General features: G+C 45.1%; 1 protein-coding gene across 1 annotated transcript in view; it reads right to left on the reverse strand.

Annotated features, from left to right (window-relative positions):
• Nucleotides 1–13,338, reverse strand: part of MTM1 (myotubularin 1) — a 411,360-nt gene extending 398,022 nt beyond the window's left edge. The window contains exon 1 of the mRNA XM_069212406.1: nt 13,142–13,338. The gene's annotated coding sequence lies outside the window, so the exon portion shown is untranslated. The remainder of the gene's footprint in view (nt 1–13,141) is intronic.
• Nucleotides 13,339–15,851: the final 2,513 nt, after the last annotated feature.

Consider the following 15,851-nt stretch of genomic DNA (forward strand, 5'->3'; position numbering starts at 1 on the left):
GACAAACACCCTGAAATGCGTTTGACGCTGTGAAATTTCTAGACAACCTCTTTAACCTGTTCACTGTAAGTCAGTAATAGTAGCATTTGGGACCTTCAGGGTCATCAACCTCGTTGTTGGGGGCCTTGAAGGGGGTGTTTCCAGACCTTTAAAGAGTATCTTGTATAGTAAAATCATTGGTAAGAAACCGTGTTGGTTGCTCAACTTTAACAACGGAACGTCCAACACATGTCTGGCAGCTAGCATAGCTGGGTTACTGATTGATCGCACCACCACTGATGCTCATATTAGGTCTAGAGCAGCTGAAGTCCATGTGGCGCTTGAAATATCGCACAACAGAATGGCAGGGTTTGGGGACTTAGAGTTTTTTGTGAACTATTTTACCATTACGGTAACATTTCTTTACCACAACGGCTCTTGGAAGTACTTCACAACCGAGGAGCGGCTGACTAACAAGACAAAGAAAACCACTTTTATAGCTTCTTGAACCTGAAGGGTTTTCTAGGAGCCAAGTACTTGTGCCCCAATTGCAACCATATCTACAACACTCAGTCAACTCACTATTGTGAAATGCACTGTAAAATGTATCAGAGGGCTGGATGCGTTGTAGTTGCCGAGCAGGAGGTGAGATGTTACACATGTAATCTGTTTTTTTTCGCTCACAAAACTGCTTGAGCATACACAACAGGTTTGTTCATTGCCACCTTAACACAGACTGGAGGGGCCTATGAGCATGTATGCAAAGACATTAAATGTCCCAGGTGTAAAGGTCTTTTCAAGTGGGGACAGAACACAAATGTAACATGGTTAAAGGGCGGCCCTAGACCAAATTAAAAGACTACATAGTGTTTGATATAGAGTGTACACAAGAGACAGGTGTATACCAAACTAACTATATTTATGATCATCATCCAACTTCAGATAACACCTGGGAGTTTGAAGGTTGCTTGTGCATGAACGATTTCCTCAGCACTTTTATTCAGCCATAATTCAAAGGGTGTACTATGATGGCTCATAACCTGAAAGCGTAAGGCTCATTCTTTAAGTTGCAAAACATGATTCGTGAAAAGAAGTCTGTAGAACTTATCACCCAGGGCTCAAAACAGATGCTGTTAATGGCTGTGCCTTTACAAATAAGGTTCATCAACACCCTGAATTTTCTGCCCATGCAATTGAGCAAATTGCCAAAAGCGTTTTGTTTTCCAGGGTGTAAAGGTTATTTCCCCAACTTTTCAACACCTGGGTGAATCAAAATTATGAGGACCCCATGCCTCTACCTGACAGCTAGGTGTCGAGTATATGATGCCTGCTGAAAAAGAGAGTTTTCTACAGTGGTATGATGAAAACCAATAAAATAAGTTCCATTTTCAAACCGAATTGAAAGTTTACTGCCAGGTGGATGTAATGATCTCACGAAACGCCTGCAATCTCTGAGACCTAGTGGTGGAGAGGACTAAGCCCAAAACACCCAAGATGACAAAATCCGTGGAATACATAGACCCTTTCCAAAATATTACGCTGGCTTCCATGTGTATGTCTATGTACAAATACATGTTTTTGAAACCTAAAAGCATAGCTCTAGTACCGCCAGCCCTCTATAACGGTAAACAGAAGCATTACTCAACCCCCTCTATCCAATGGCTCATGTAAGTCTCTGACAAGGAAAACATCTTCATTCAGCATGCCTTACAGGGTGGTGAATACCAATTGGGGCCTTATTATCTAGACGGTTACTCTGTAATTAACGGTGTGCCATTGGGCTTTGAGTACAACAGGTGTTCTTACCATGGTTGTCCTTGTTGTTACAAACCCCACAAGTTTAACAGACTGCTGGGTACCAAGCTTGAACACTTACACCGTCATACTCTGGTGAACGTGCAACAGGCTGAAAACTGCAGCTTTGTTATGAGAACCCTTTGTGAGCATGAGAGGTTAGATATGCTAACATCGGAAGCAGAACTTGTGTCTTTCATTAAGATTTGCCAGTTACCTGCACTTATGGACACGTGGGACGCTTTAATTGGGGGTGGTGGGAGGCGTACAAACGCTATACAGCTGTACAGGGTTGTGGGAGAGGGTAAGAAAATGCACTATTACAACTTCATGAGTCTATACGTTTGTGAACAAACGTAAGTTGTACCCCGTAGGCCACCCCACCATCATATATAGGGACTGTAAGCCCATAGGCTAATACTTTGGGCTCATTAAATGCCAAATCTATCACCCCAGTGGCTTTACTTCCCATTGCTACCATACAGAGCTGACGGTAAGCTAATGTTCCCACTATGTCGAACATCCGCTGAAAGTAAAGAGACTAGCGAGTTCAGACACAGTGACGAGCAAAGGATGCTGACCGGTAACTGCCTGGTGTAGCATTGAGGTACAAACCGCCCCAGAGAAAGTATACAGACTTGGTAAAATAGTGGAAATATGGCACTTTGAAAGGACGACAACTCGACTCTTTTCTGACAATAGCAACATATTTCTGAGAGACAAGCAGGAGATTTCAGGGTTTCCAGAATGATGTGTTAGTGAGACTTTTAAGCAAAAGTACATTGATGATTACTACACACGAGGGTATAAGATTCAGACCCGAATTAATCAAGGTCAACCTAGCAAGGCGGCAATTAGCCAAGCTCTACCTAAACTACTTATGGGGAAAATTGGCACAGCATACAAACTTGTCAAACACTACCATAATAACAGATCCTGACGAGCTGTTTAAGTACATTTTTTCTCCATCTTATGATGTGTCCAGTTGCGAGTTTATCGATGAGGAGACTGCAGATCTGTGTTGAAAATATACATAAGAGTACCCCACAATGTGTAACAATGTAAACATCTTCATAGCCTGTTTCACTACAGCTCACTCACATTTAGAGCTTTAAAGGGTACTGGATAAACTTCAGGACAAGAGTGTGTATTTAAGATACCAATCCTGTTGTTTTTTATGAGTAAGGTAGGGGATGGAGACCCTCCACAAGGTGGTTTTCTAGGAGATTTGACCAGCAATCTAGAAAAGGACGAGTACATAGTGGAGTTCACCTCAGCAGGACACAAAACCTATTCTTACAAAACATCAAACAATGCTGTGTGAATGAAAGTTAAAGGCATTACCTTAAATGTTAACACCACCATTAAAATCAATTTTGACAGTCTAAAGGTGCTGGGGAATGACTATGCTAGATTGAACGGTAGAGAAAGTAATAAAACAATTGTTGTACAGCAGCCTAGCATAGTGCGGTCCAAAAAATGGTGGGAAATTTCAGCCCAACCGCTGCATAAAACCTAACGTGTAGTGTTTGATACAAGGATCCTGACTGACGACTACAAACCCTAGTTTGGTTATTAGAGGTGCATTGGAGGCTTGAATCCCCACGACTATGGACAACAGATTGCAACATCTGTTCTCCTGCGTTTTAGCAGGTCCCTCAAATTGCAATTAAAGTTATTTTATAAAGAAGCTGTTAGAAAATACTCCTGGGGTTTCATCCCAAACCCCAAACAATATTGTATGGCGTTATTCATGCTGGCAAGATCTTTATACTAAACTATCCCTAAGTTTCCCTCACATCAAACTTATATAAGGCATACCTAGTAATCTCAACGACAACACCCTACAGGCCTTATAAACATGGGGATTGTAAATGATCTTTTGTGCAAGGGCGGTGATCATCCCGAAATAGAAAAAGCTTTTACCCAATATTCACATCATTGAAATCTAAGCCTATGTCACATCGTGCAGAACTTGTTTTACAAGGGTAAGAGCAATGGTTCTAAAGCTCTCAACAGCTAATATCTTGTTTTATTTAAAAACCCTTATGACAAACAGCAAATATCTATCATCACTAAGCAGCTGCAGCCCAGAAACACCCAGTCTTTCTTGGAAGCCTTTAAAGACGCTACCACTAAAACCTCACGGCCAACTGCTGGTAGACTTAAAACCCAATACTTTTGAAGACTACATGCCAATATGTTCCTGTCCCGCTCTCACTGCCACTTACACAGCTAAAACCAGACCAAATCCTATAAAAAGAACCGTGAAAAAGACTTTTGTAGTATTTACATTCTAAACCTTATATTACAAGATGTTGACCATGTCTGCACGTGTACAAGGTAATTTAGCCCTCCTTAAAATGAAAGTCACAGGGACCCCACAGCAAAGAAAGGCAATCCTGTGCGCTGCTTCGGACGACTTAGTGGCTGCCATTTTAGAAATCACCTTGAACACCCTAAAAGGCAAAGTCCCCATATCAGAGAGCCATTTCCCAGTGTTAAAGAAGAAGCATCACCTTATCAAAAATCACAGTAATAAAAAGGCTTTTCTAAGGCCCATTTCTAAGAAGAAACTGGTAAAGCAGTCGGCGGTTTTTATAGGTTTGCTACTGGGCACAGCGATACCTCTAATTACAAACTTCCTAGCAGGAAATTGATGGATTACGCGCAAAAGATGTACTTGGTGCCACACCAACAGCTGGAACACTTGGGACCGTCCACGGCCAATGCCTAGGATATACAGAAAAATTAAATGCTATGTCTAGATGCCGAGATTAAAAACATTTTGAGCCTTACCGATTTAAAACCTCATGACAAAGCAGATCTTTACTCCAGAGCTCTTCAAAACTTTTTACAATATCACAAGCAATGGTACTCTGACAGAAACAAGCTGAATGTATATACCCTGGGACTCCGAACTGCCTCCTACAACCCCTGCAATGTCTTAAGATCAACAACCACCAGTAACACCAACACCCCCACCCTCAGACGTCTTTGTTGAAGACCTAATAAAAAATATAAATCAAAAGGTACAGAGGGAAGCGCAAATATTGCGAAGTAAAATGGTAACTTCCTCTGACCTCGCAGAATGAGCGAGGTGAATTCCTCTACAAAGGTCAACTGGGTGTGGGTCCCATATGTACAGCCTAGTAAAAGGTCTCACGCACCCCAAAACACTATCGCTCCAGAAAGTGCGAAGAGGCTAGAACTAGTTTCTACAGACAGCTGCAGATCTCAACATTCCCCCTACGATCGTCGGTAATGTCAAACACAGGTGTCTGCTTGAAAGTTTGACAGATCCGACTGACAACCCCTCCCCGCCCCCCAAGTACTCCAGCACCTGTTGTTTTTAAACCCAATCCTGGGATACCATTGACCCCACTTATTCCCCGGCTATCCCCCTTGTGGAATACCTCGACTCTGACTTGGGAACCTAAAAAGAAAGACACTTTTTAACTGTTCAACACATTTTTGTCATCTTTTGAAAGCCCTTTATAAAAGAAAAAAAAAAGTGTGTGCATTGGCTGCAGAATCGAAATGTATAGTCTGAATTCCAGTTAAATTATTTAATTGTAGACATTCATCATTACATGTACATATGCATTACACAGCCTTACACTTTTGACAAACATCATATTCTGTTTTAACAGAGCTAGACGTAGACCTGGTGTTTTCTTGTACATATTTCACAACAATACGATCATTGTTTGCTAGATCACTCGAATATAGATTTTGAAAATTTCAAAACGTCAAACCCTCAGACATTTTACTAATAAAATGTAAACAATGCTCCTGGCATGTGATGGCTAGAGAATCCTGTAGCCGCATCTTGTTATACTCTACCCTGGCAGCAGCTTTTTTTTTTATAAACTTGAATACAGGTTTTGTATAGATGCTATAAATCGGGTGACGCAGCTGAACTGTCAAACACTGTAACCTTGTCGATATCCAAAAACAGGGCCACCCAATGTGCTCCACCATTGTAATGTGGAATTCTGTTAAAGACAAGCGTGCAGGTCTTTCTAGCCCCATTTCCTCAGGTAGTTCATTGCTTGGAAAACACCTAAAAAGTATTTATTTGCGTATTTATGGCGGCTTAAGAACTCGTGTATCTAAACAGTGTCCATTTTACAATATTTTAAAGATAGTCAAACAGAATCTGACTGGTGTGGTTGAACTGAATGATTCTGTTGAATACAGAGAATACAATCATGCTCACATTGTTAGCCAGGTGTTGACTAAAATGTATTTCGGCTTATAGATTTCTGTTTTTGATCAAATTATAGTGATCACTGTCTTACATCTCAGGCGTCAGATTGAAAGCGGACAGTGTGCAGCCAGCCCCAAATCCTTCTCTGATACGACTCCAGAGTCCCTCACATGTTTCCCTGTTATCAACACCAGTCTGAGATATTCTCTGATAAAATTTGATGTTTCAAAATTCGGTGTGTATGGTTTTGCAGGAATCACAGCCCCCTTGTGGACCACTGCAGCATAGTTGATGTTGTAGTGCTTGAAATTGAAAGGATTTAAGGTATACGGGCTGCCAAAAGCTGTACTGTCCACAAAACCAATGATAATACATTTTGGTATTCAGAAATAAATTTTGCTGCTGGGATATTCTGGTACAGGTTGAGATGCTGAATATCTTCAGAGCTACTCTCTCAACAGCGTACTTGGCATCTGATAGTTGTAAAGCTTTGGCATGAGCCAGTCTGATGGTTGGTGACACTTTCACTCTCTTTACAAACAAGCTAGCGGACAGTATCATCAGTTCATACTGTCCTGCATCCCCACTGAGGATGCAGAATAGGTTCTTGTTGCCAGTGAGTTTAATATTAAGATCGATAACACTGCCAAGCAGTTTATCTTGGTAGAAAAGGTCCAAATGTACACTGCTGTAGGAAGCTGGCTCTGTATATACTATATCAAAATGAGATATAGTGTGCACAGAATCCAGGTTTTCCCAAGAGGCTAAAGTAGATAATACTAATGCTCTCTTTTGTGGTAATGTGGTCGAGCAGTTAGGCTTATAAGAGGGTAGTGCTATGCATTTGCTCTACATACACAGACAATAGAAGAAGCACACACTCAATTACTTAACTCCAGACCAATGGTTTTTATATAGCAAAAATATATTTTCTTAATTTATTTTTAGACCCACAAGTTTCAAGTTGCAAGTAAGTACTTCAACAGATTCGTATTTCACACATGTATCAACAGTAATTTGTTTGAAATCGATAAGTTATACAGTTTGAATTATTGGCAATAATATGTTGTAAAAATGGACACAATGCAATTTTTAGAAACAGTTCTGGGGTGGGGGGGGGGAGAACGGGGTAATAGAGAAAAGTTAGTTTGATTTGTAGGTAAGTACAACACTTACAGTTTCAATCTTCATGTTTTAGGAAATCCACAGGTTGGGGTTCAAGTTATCCTTTAACACCCACCACCACCAACACGGGGCCGGCCGGGTGCAGAGGTCAAAGATGAGCAAAGGTGGGCTTCTATGGAGACAGGGGGTACTTGGAATCAGGCCTGCCTGGAGGTAAGTAGCCGCGGCTAGGAGGGCAGACCAGGGGGGATAAGAGGAGCACTGGGGGGGCCACAAGTAGGCACGGCCAGGTGCAGGATGCAAACAGGACGTCAGGCTCCCAATACTGGCCTATGAGAGGGACCCCGGGGTCACTCAGAGACTGTAGGTGAGGTCCAGCAGGGTTGTCTCGGGCAGACCACAGGCCGGACTGGGAGGAGGGCCGCCTGCTGAACGTTGCTGCACTGGAGGTCGGGTTCTCCAAGGCCTGGGGGCTGCAGTTGCAGTGTGTCTTTAGGAGTCAGATATCTTCACCCGCGGTGGTCAAGGGGGTCCTCGGGATTCCCTCTGCAGGCGTCGTCATGGAGGGGTGGAGAGGGCAACCCAGGGTGGGCACTTGCTCAGAATCTCCTGGGGATCCTCTCTAGCTGGGTGGACCACCTGGACACGGGCTGTGGGTGTCGGGTGCAGAGTGGTCAGGACTCACGCATTATGAGCGAGGTTAGAGTCATTGGTTGTAGATTCTTTTTGGACAGGGACGCTGTCCTATGGAGTTCTTAGTCCTCTGGGGTGCAGGGCAGTCCTCTGGAGCTTGGCAGAGGTTGCTAGTCCCGCTGGATGAGTCGCTGTTTTTTTGCAGGTTCTTTGAAGCGGGACACAGGCGAATAGAGCTGGGGGCCAAAGCAGTTTTTGTCTTCCTTCTCTGCTGGGGGTTTTAGCTAAGCTGTCCTTCTTGTCAGGTGGCCAGGAATCTGGTGAGCTGGGTTCAGGGAGGCCCTTATATCCTAGATTTAGGGGCATTTTAGGGGTCAGAGGGCAGTAGCCAATGGCTACTGTCCCTGAGGGTGGCTACACCCTCCTTGTGCCCTCTCCCTTTGGGGAGGGGGCACAAACCTAATCCTATTGGTCCCTGTCCTCCAAACCAAGATGGAGGATTCTGCAGGGATGGTGTCACCTCAGCTCTGGACACCTTAGGGGTGGCCCTGGCTGGGTGGTCACGCCTCACTGTTTCCCCTCATTTTCCACCAAAAATGGGGCTTTGTCTGAGGGGGAGCAGGCAACTCCTCTAGCTGCAGTGCCTTGGGCCACTGTAATCTGAGGCTTGAGCCTCTGAGGCTCACCGCCAGGTGTTACAGTTCCTGTAGGGGGAGGTGTGAAGCATCTCCACCCAGGACAGGCTTTGTTTCTGACCACCGAGAGCACAAAGGCTCTCACCCCATGTGGTCAGACACTTGTCTGAAAGTGGCAGGCTGGCACAGACCGGTCAGTCCTACACTAGCAGTTTGCTTTCTGTGTGCATTTTTCAATAAATGGGGGTTTATTGTGCTGAGACGTTTGATATCAAAGTTCCCAGTTTTCAGTGAAGCCATTATGGATCTGTGCAGTTCGTAATGAAACTCCCAGACCATATACTCAATATGGCTACACTGCACTTACAATGTCTAAGAATGGACTTAGACACTGTAGGGGCATTTTGCTCATGCAGCTATGCCCTCACATGTGGTAAAGTGCACCCTGACTTAGGGCTCTAAGGCCTGCTAAAGGGGTGACTTACCTATGCCACAGGCAGTGGTTTGTGGGCATGGCACCCTGAGAGGGGTGCATTGTTGACTTGGCCTTTTTATCTCCACCAGCACACACAGGCTGCATAGGCAGTGTACATGTTCTTGGTGAGGGGTCCCCCAAGGTGGCATAATACATGCTGGAGCCCTTGGGGACCTTCCCTGGCCATAGGGCCCTTGGTACCTTTTCCTAGGTACTTAACTGTGTGCCAGGGTTGTGCCAACTGTGGAAACAAATGTGCAGATTTTGGGAAAGAACACTGGTTCTGGGGCCTGGTTAGCAGAATCTGCAATCAAAGTTGACATCAACACTAGGCAAAAAGTGTGGGGGTGTAATCATGCCAACAGTGGCACTTTCCTACACTACCCCCCCTGCCCCCGCCCTCAAACAAAAGAGGATGGGACTAACCTTTCCCCAAGAGAGTTTTCATTATCTAAGTGGAAGAACCTGGAAAGGCCATCTGAATTGGCATGGGTAGTCCCAGGTCTGTGTTCCACTACAAAGCCCATTCCCTGTAGGGATATGGACCATGGACCACCTCAAAAGTTTAGCGTTCTTACCTTTCAATTGCATTAGCCATCTGAGAGGTCTGTGGCAGTCTGAACAATAAAGTGAGTATCAAACAAGTATGGTCGCTACATTTTCAAGGACCAACCCACAGCAAAGGCCTCCCTCTCAATGGAACTCCAACGCTGCCCCCTGGGGAGAAACCTCCTGCTAATGAAAGCAACAGGCTGGCCAAGGCCATCATCATTGGTTTGGGACAGGACTGCTCCTATCCCACGTTCAGAGGCATCTATCTGCACAATGAAAAGCCTAGAATAATCTGGAGCTTTAAGAACTGGTGCTGAGCACATTGCCCCTTTCAGGGTGTCAAAGGCCTTTCGACAGTCAAGAGTCCAGTTTACCTTCTTCTGCATATTCTTTGAGGTCGGTTTAGTGAGGGGAGTCACTATGGATCCATACCCCTTCACAAACCTCCTGTAGTACCAAGTCATGAGAAGGAATGCCCCGACTTGAGTCTGGGTTTTTGGAGCTTCCCGATCCAGAATGGTCTGGATCTTGGGTTGTAAAGTTTGCACTTGGTCTCCCACCTACAAGTTGGCCCAAGTATACAACTGTGCCCTGCCCTATTTGGCACTTGGACGTCTTAATAGAGAGGCCTGCTGATTGCAAGGCCTTCAAAACCTTCACCAGGTGAACCAGGTGATCCTGCCAGCTGCAGCTAAAGATAGCAATATCATCTAGATATATATGTTGCACTAAAGGACAGGTCTTGATTCACCAACCTTTGGAAGGCGGCCGGAGCATTCTTTAAGCCAAAGGGCATAACAGTAAACTGATAATGCCCATCACGTGAAGAGAGTACTGTTTCTTTTGCTCCAGCTGCCATCCTAATTTGCAAATACCCTGCAGTTAAGTCAAAGGTACTCAGAAATTTGGCAGCACCCAATTTGTCTATCAGTTCATCTGTCTTTGTGACAGAGTTGAGCCCTCTGTAGTCCCCATAGAACCTCATTTCTCTCTTGCCATCTTTGGTATGAGGTTTGGGGACTAAGACAATTGGGCTAGCCCAGAGGGCTGTCAGAGTGCTCTATTACCCCTAACTCCAGCATCTTGTGCACTTCCACTTTGATGCTCTTTTTGACTTGGTCAGACTGTCTATAAATTTGTTTTTTGACAGGTAAACCGTCTCCTGTGACCACATCATGGGTACACAGGTGTGTCTGTCTAGGGGTCAAAGAGAAGAGCTCAGCATACTGCTGTAAGACTTACCTGCAGTCAGCTTGCTGTTGGGCAGAGAGGATGTCTGAATAGACAACTCCATCTACTGACCCATCCTTAGGGTCAGCTGAGAGGAGGTTAGGGAGAGGTTCACTCTCTGCTTCCTGATCCTCATCAGTAACCATCAGCATGGTTATGTCTGCCCTATCATTATAGAGTTTCAGGCGGTAACATGGCTCACCCTCTTGGATGTCCTGCTAGTGCCCAGCTCCACTAAGTGACCTGACTCTTCTTTTCTAGGATTGGGAAAGGTCCACGCCATCTATCCTGAAGTGCCCTGGGAGCCACAAGCTGTTATGCTTAAACCTCTGCTAGTAGTGCAGTCCAAGCTTACATTTCCTTAGAGCGCTTACACTAATATTAAAGACCTTGTGTTAATGAACTATGAATACAAGTTCAACCAGCATTAACAAATACACACAAATATCACCTTACCTGCAGACAATTCCCTTCCCAATCCATAATGTGGTACTGTAAACTAGCAGCTTAAGCGTTTTTGCTGCAGGGGGTTGGGCCTACTTATCCCAAGGACAAAAACATGAAAACCTGTTATCCTTGACCCCAAATAATATGTCCTGGGTGTAGGAATTCCACATCCCTGAATTTGGATTACAGCACTCTAATACCAATATATCTAGAAGGCTCCCTATTGAGGTTTGAATAAATTCAAATTATTAATGTATTCCCCTTTCCAAGATACTTATGATGCCCTTAAAACACTTCTGGATGCATGAAACATCTCAGAAGAAGAGATCCTCATCCTCAGACTTGAACTAAAGATATGAAACCCAAGTCAATCAATCAAATTCCACTCCTTCTTAGGAGCAGCCCCCTCCTTCTGAAACTCACGCCCCACTCATCTTTTGTGTCATTGTTGATTTTTTAGTGTTCCGTATATAGAAGTCTTTTACTTAGAATGTTGAAGCCTATGGAGCCAGTGTTATTAGGATTAAACCCAGCTACAGTCAAAGTAACTACACCCGAGTAAGGTACATACACAAACATCTTTAAAAAGGTTTTGAATGGTCATGAACTAAGCAATTATGGAATCATTCACAGGAAGTAACCAGAACAACTGTGAAGGGAAATACTCCATTCCTATGACATCACTGCATGTGACCAATTGCCTAAACTCATTAGAGCCCCACTATTTTTAAGGATTTGTGCCCCTACAAAAATGAAGCGAAGCAGTGCTTCCAATATATTTTAGAACTACGACTCAATTTTTAGTGTGACAAAAACTAAGACCCACTTAGCTTAACTGATATGAGTCAGCATATGTTTCTTTAATATAGTGAAAGGATTGTGTGGTAGCGCATGTTGGTTTACATTGAAATGACCACTAAATTTACAGAGACATACAGTTTTAGTGATAAACCTATATTGCAAACAAATGATAATGTGTGGAAATAAAGTTTCAATGAATATTTACCATTTGCACATCACCACAAAAAGGTTTTTGATTTGTTTTGTTCCGAATATTTGTTTCCATTGTACTTTAGAATTACAAACAAAATGTGCTGTGGTTTTGCTTTACTAACTGCTGCTGACTGTGTACGATTCATTTACAGGTATTTGCATTTTGTTGTATTGCAAAAAACAACATCCCTCTCGGCCTTTCCTTTCACAATCTCTGTGCCCAAACAAGATTGTCTAATAATTCACTTTTCTTTCTGTAACTCCAAAGTGAGAGGAGTTTGTAAACACCATTTCTCGCATTAAAAAAAAAAAAAAAGCAGGTTGCCAGAAGACATAACCAGACATTTGATTTTGGTCAATGAAGTGTAGCAAATGTGACAAGACAAATACCGAATTTACATTTATTGAAGTTGGGTTGAGAAGTACGAGTACTCTCCCTTGCAAATGAAAGAAGTGCAGGCGCTCAGTATCGGACAAAACCTGGCCGTTTAAAGCGCTGGCTTGGACTTTGACGACTCACCAATAGTTTGGGAAATACTACTAAAGTATAACCGAGTGGGTGCAGAAGATGATTACTTGATGAGAATTGAAGCGATGGCACTAGAAAGAGGCAAGAAACAATGTATCTGAAGGGCATGGCAGCCAGTAACCGGAGGAGTGCGGTGGGGGTTGTGGAAGAAAAGCATTGAAAGTTAACGGAATGTGAATGCAAGAGAAGCGCAATACCGGGAATTCACAGCGATTTCATCTTAAAATACTAGCAGTATGAGAGTATTCACTTTTGTTTGCTGCACAATGCTAAGCACTCGGGGTGTCAGAGACATGATGGTAAATGTCACTGGTTTCAAACGTGGAAATGTTACTCATGATAAATCTGAAAACTTGGATGCCCTCCATGCCCGGGCAGGTGAGGCGGGCACTCTCGTCGGGTACACCACTGCTGCGGACAGCCCTGACCGGCCCAGCCTGGTGCAGGTGTGAGAGCGAGGCCGCTGGTTGGCACTGTGTGTGGGACACCCCTTGCCCCCTTCCTGACAGAGGTACCCCTGGCACAAAATGATTTACCTGCTGCGCGTTCCGGTTTTTTGTCAGTTCCTCTCAGCGGCGCCTCTACCGGTAGAAGCCGAAAAACCTGTGACCATCCATGCGAAGGGGGGCGGCTATGTGAGACTTAACGATGCCCCCTCCAGAAAGATTTCTCTCGTGTACCGCAGCTCCAGTATGTAAACTTCCGCCGCGGAGAGTCACACGGCCTCTACATTACGTCACGAGCGCGTCGTTTTCCGTGACACCCTTGACAAGTACTGTCAGGCTCAGAGGACGCCTTCCGCTCATTGGTTCCTGCTGAAAAAGTGTGGAGCCTCGCGAGCACACCCATTGCTACCCTGATTGCGCCACTGTCGGGGGTCTTTGGGTGTCATGGTCTGGACAGTTTCTCGTGTGTGTGTTTTTTGTTTTTTTAAACTTTGCTCTAAGTACATACACACGTTCGGCATTGCCACAAACAATCGTAAAAAAGCTGCCATACATGGCAACACTTTGGAAGAGGGAAGTGGGAGATCTTGAAAGGCTAGTCGGGAGAACGTCCCCCAGTGGACTCTTATTGAAGCATTGGCAATTTCAGGCGGAAGCCAGCCAAAATTAAGGCATTTTGGGCGTAAAAAATCGGGAGCCTTCCTCCTGAATCTGGTCTATTGGTGTGTGTGTGGAGAGACCTGAATTTAAGTGCAAGGCAAACCCAGACAGGGAAGGGCCGAGATGAGTTCAAATAATGAAATGTAAAATACCATTAGAACAAGAACGGATAACTAGTCTGAAACTTAAAAAGAACGCGGGCAGGGGAGGCGAAGCTGGACCTGAAGGAGGGCCACGGCAAACACCTCCCGAGGGTAGGAAGCCAGCCTGTGATTCAGAGGAGAAAGCAGGCCAAGCCCCGGGTGAAAAAGAAGGCAAACGGCCTCCAGAGACCGGTGCGATCCGGAATGGAGCCGGCCAAAGACAAAGAGGACTCCACTAAAGTATGGGCTGAGAGGGCAACTCTGGCAGGGGACTAAGGGAAAACAGTCAGCACTTACATGTGACCATCCCCAGGTGATCCGCCAATAATGGGAAGAGAAACTGGCCTAGTTAGTCTCATCCCCTTGCCCGTGTAAGAAGGGATGTGGTGAGAAGAGTTTATTTATATTTTTTCACTCCTTGAGATACGCAAGGCGGGCCTAGACTTGACAACGCGGGCCCCAGACAGTCACAAGGACGGCTCCTATCTAAGCCGGTTTCAATTCATTGTAGTCATGAGAATGGCCCTAGAAAGGGCAGGCCTTAATCCCAACTGCTTCAATTCTCACTCGTTTAGAATAAGGGTGGCAACCACAGAAGCGGCGTACGAGTTTAATGAGAAGTGCATTAAGTGTATAGTGAGCTGGGAGTCCGGGGCATTCAAGGTTTATGTAACACCCTTGAGCATCTAAGTGTCATTTCTTTCCTGACAGGCCTGAACGAGGGACTCCACACAGTTTGGATCCTGGGCCACTTGTTCATATCAAGAGCCCAGCAATGAGCGGAGGCACGAAATGCTTATCGGGGATTATGGTTGCACTATCTGAAAGTGGTTTGGGGGGATTGGCTGGGCATGAGATGGGAGCAGCTGCTGCCAACAATACAAAACACACTTGACAGAGAGACCGATCCCGCGTGGTCGTCATACACCCCGCGAGGATTGATCTCACTTGCCTGGGTAGGAAAGATCCATTAGGGGCCATGGCACTGGGAATGAAACAGTAGCAAGGCTCGTCTGCCCGGCGGAAGTAGTATGGTCAGAGGTCATAGCCAGAGAGGTATGGAAAGGGGCTCAAGATCCTGGGGCGGTAGAGCGGTCCAGGAGAAAACTGAATATTTCCATGTCCAAACTGTGCAGGGATGGGCTTATTAACCTAAGAACACTGGGTTATCATGCAGCGGCAGGGTGCATCTGTTGGGAATGGGGATCGATATGTTTTTACTTAACATAGTAGGGGAGCAAGAACATCTTGATTTTGCATAAATCGCAGTCGTGGAACCACAGCAGCGTGGCAGAATTGACAGTCAGCCTTTGAAGCACAGTAGTCAAAGAGAAAGAGTCACTCCAACAGAGCCCTTGGGATGTCTGACTGCAGGGGAGAGGGGAAGGCAAACAACAAACAGTGAAATGGGCAGCGGGGTGGACACCACACTTGTGTCCCGGGCAAGGTCAGAGGCCTCCCACAAGGACTTGAGAGCAAGGGAAGCCTAGCCCCCAGCACACGCTGAGACCGCGGAGGTCATAACAATAAGAGGCTGTGCAAACTAAAGGTTGACAAGCACACTAACTATAAGGACTGGACTCAAGAAGTTAGACACAAAAGGCATGTTTTACGTGTGACATATGTATGACCACATGTGTGATGTTTATGAACCAGGCGTTTGTGCTGTTACAATAAGCTGCGGCCATTATAACTTCCAATAATGCCTCCAGTGTTACTTACAGGGTAGAGAGAAGACAGTGAACGGCTGGAAGTTGAGTGGTTTCTCGCACGTCTGACAGGGGTTAGAACATGGGCCTGGGAGGTGAAGCTGGACCTGAAGGAGGCCCGTGGCAAATGCATCCCGAGGGCAGGGACCGGGAGGCCAGGTAAGCCCACAAATGGGCTTAGCAGTGTTTGGCGACGTGATCCAAATCCCCCAGTCACAGAGGAGAAAGCACCCCGATCCCCGGGTGAGAAAGGAGGCAAATGGCCTTCAGAGACCAGTGCGAACTGAA

This window comes from Pleurodeles waltl, chromosome 2_1, assembly GCF_031143425.1.
Source record: "Pleurodeles waltl isolate 20211129_DDA chromosome 2_1, aPleWal1.hap1.20221129, whole genome shotgun sequence".
In the NCBI taxonomy this organism is placed as follows: Eukaryota; Metazoa; Chordata; class Amphibia; order Caudata; family Salamandridae; genus Pleurodeles; species Pleurodeles waltl.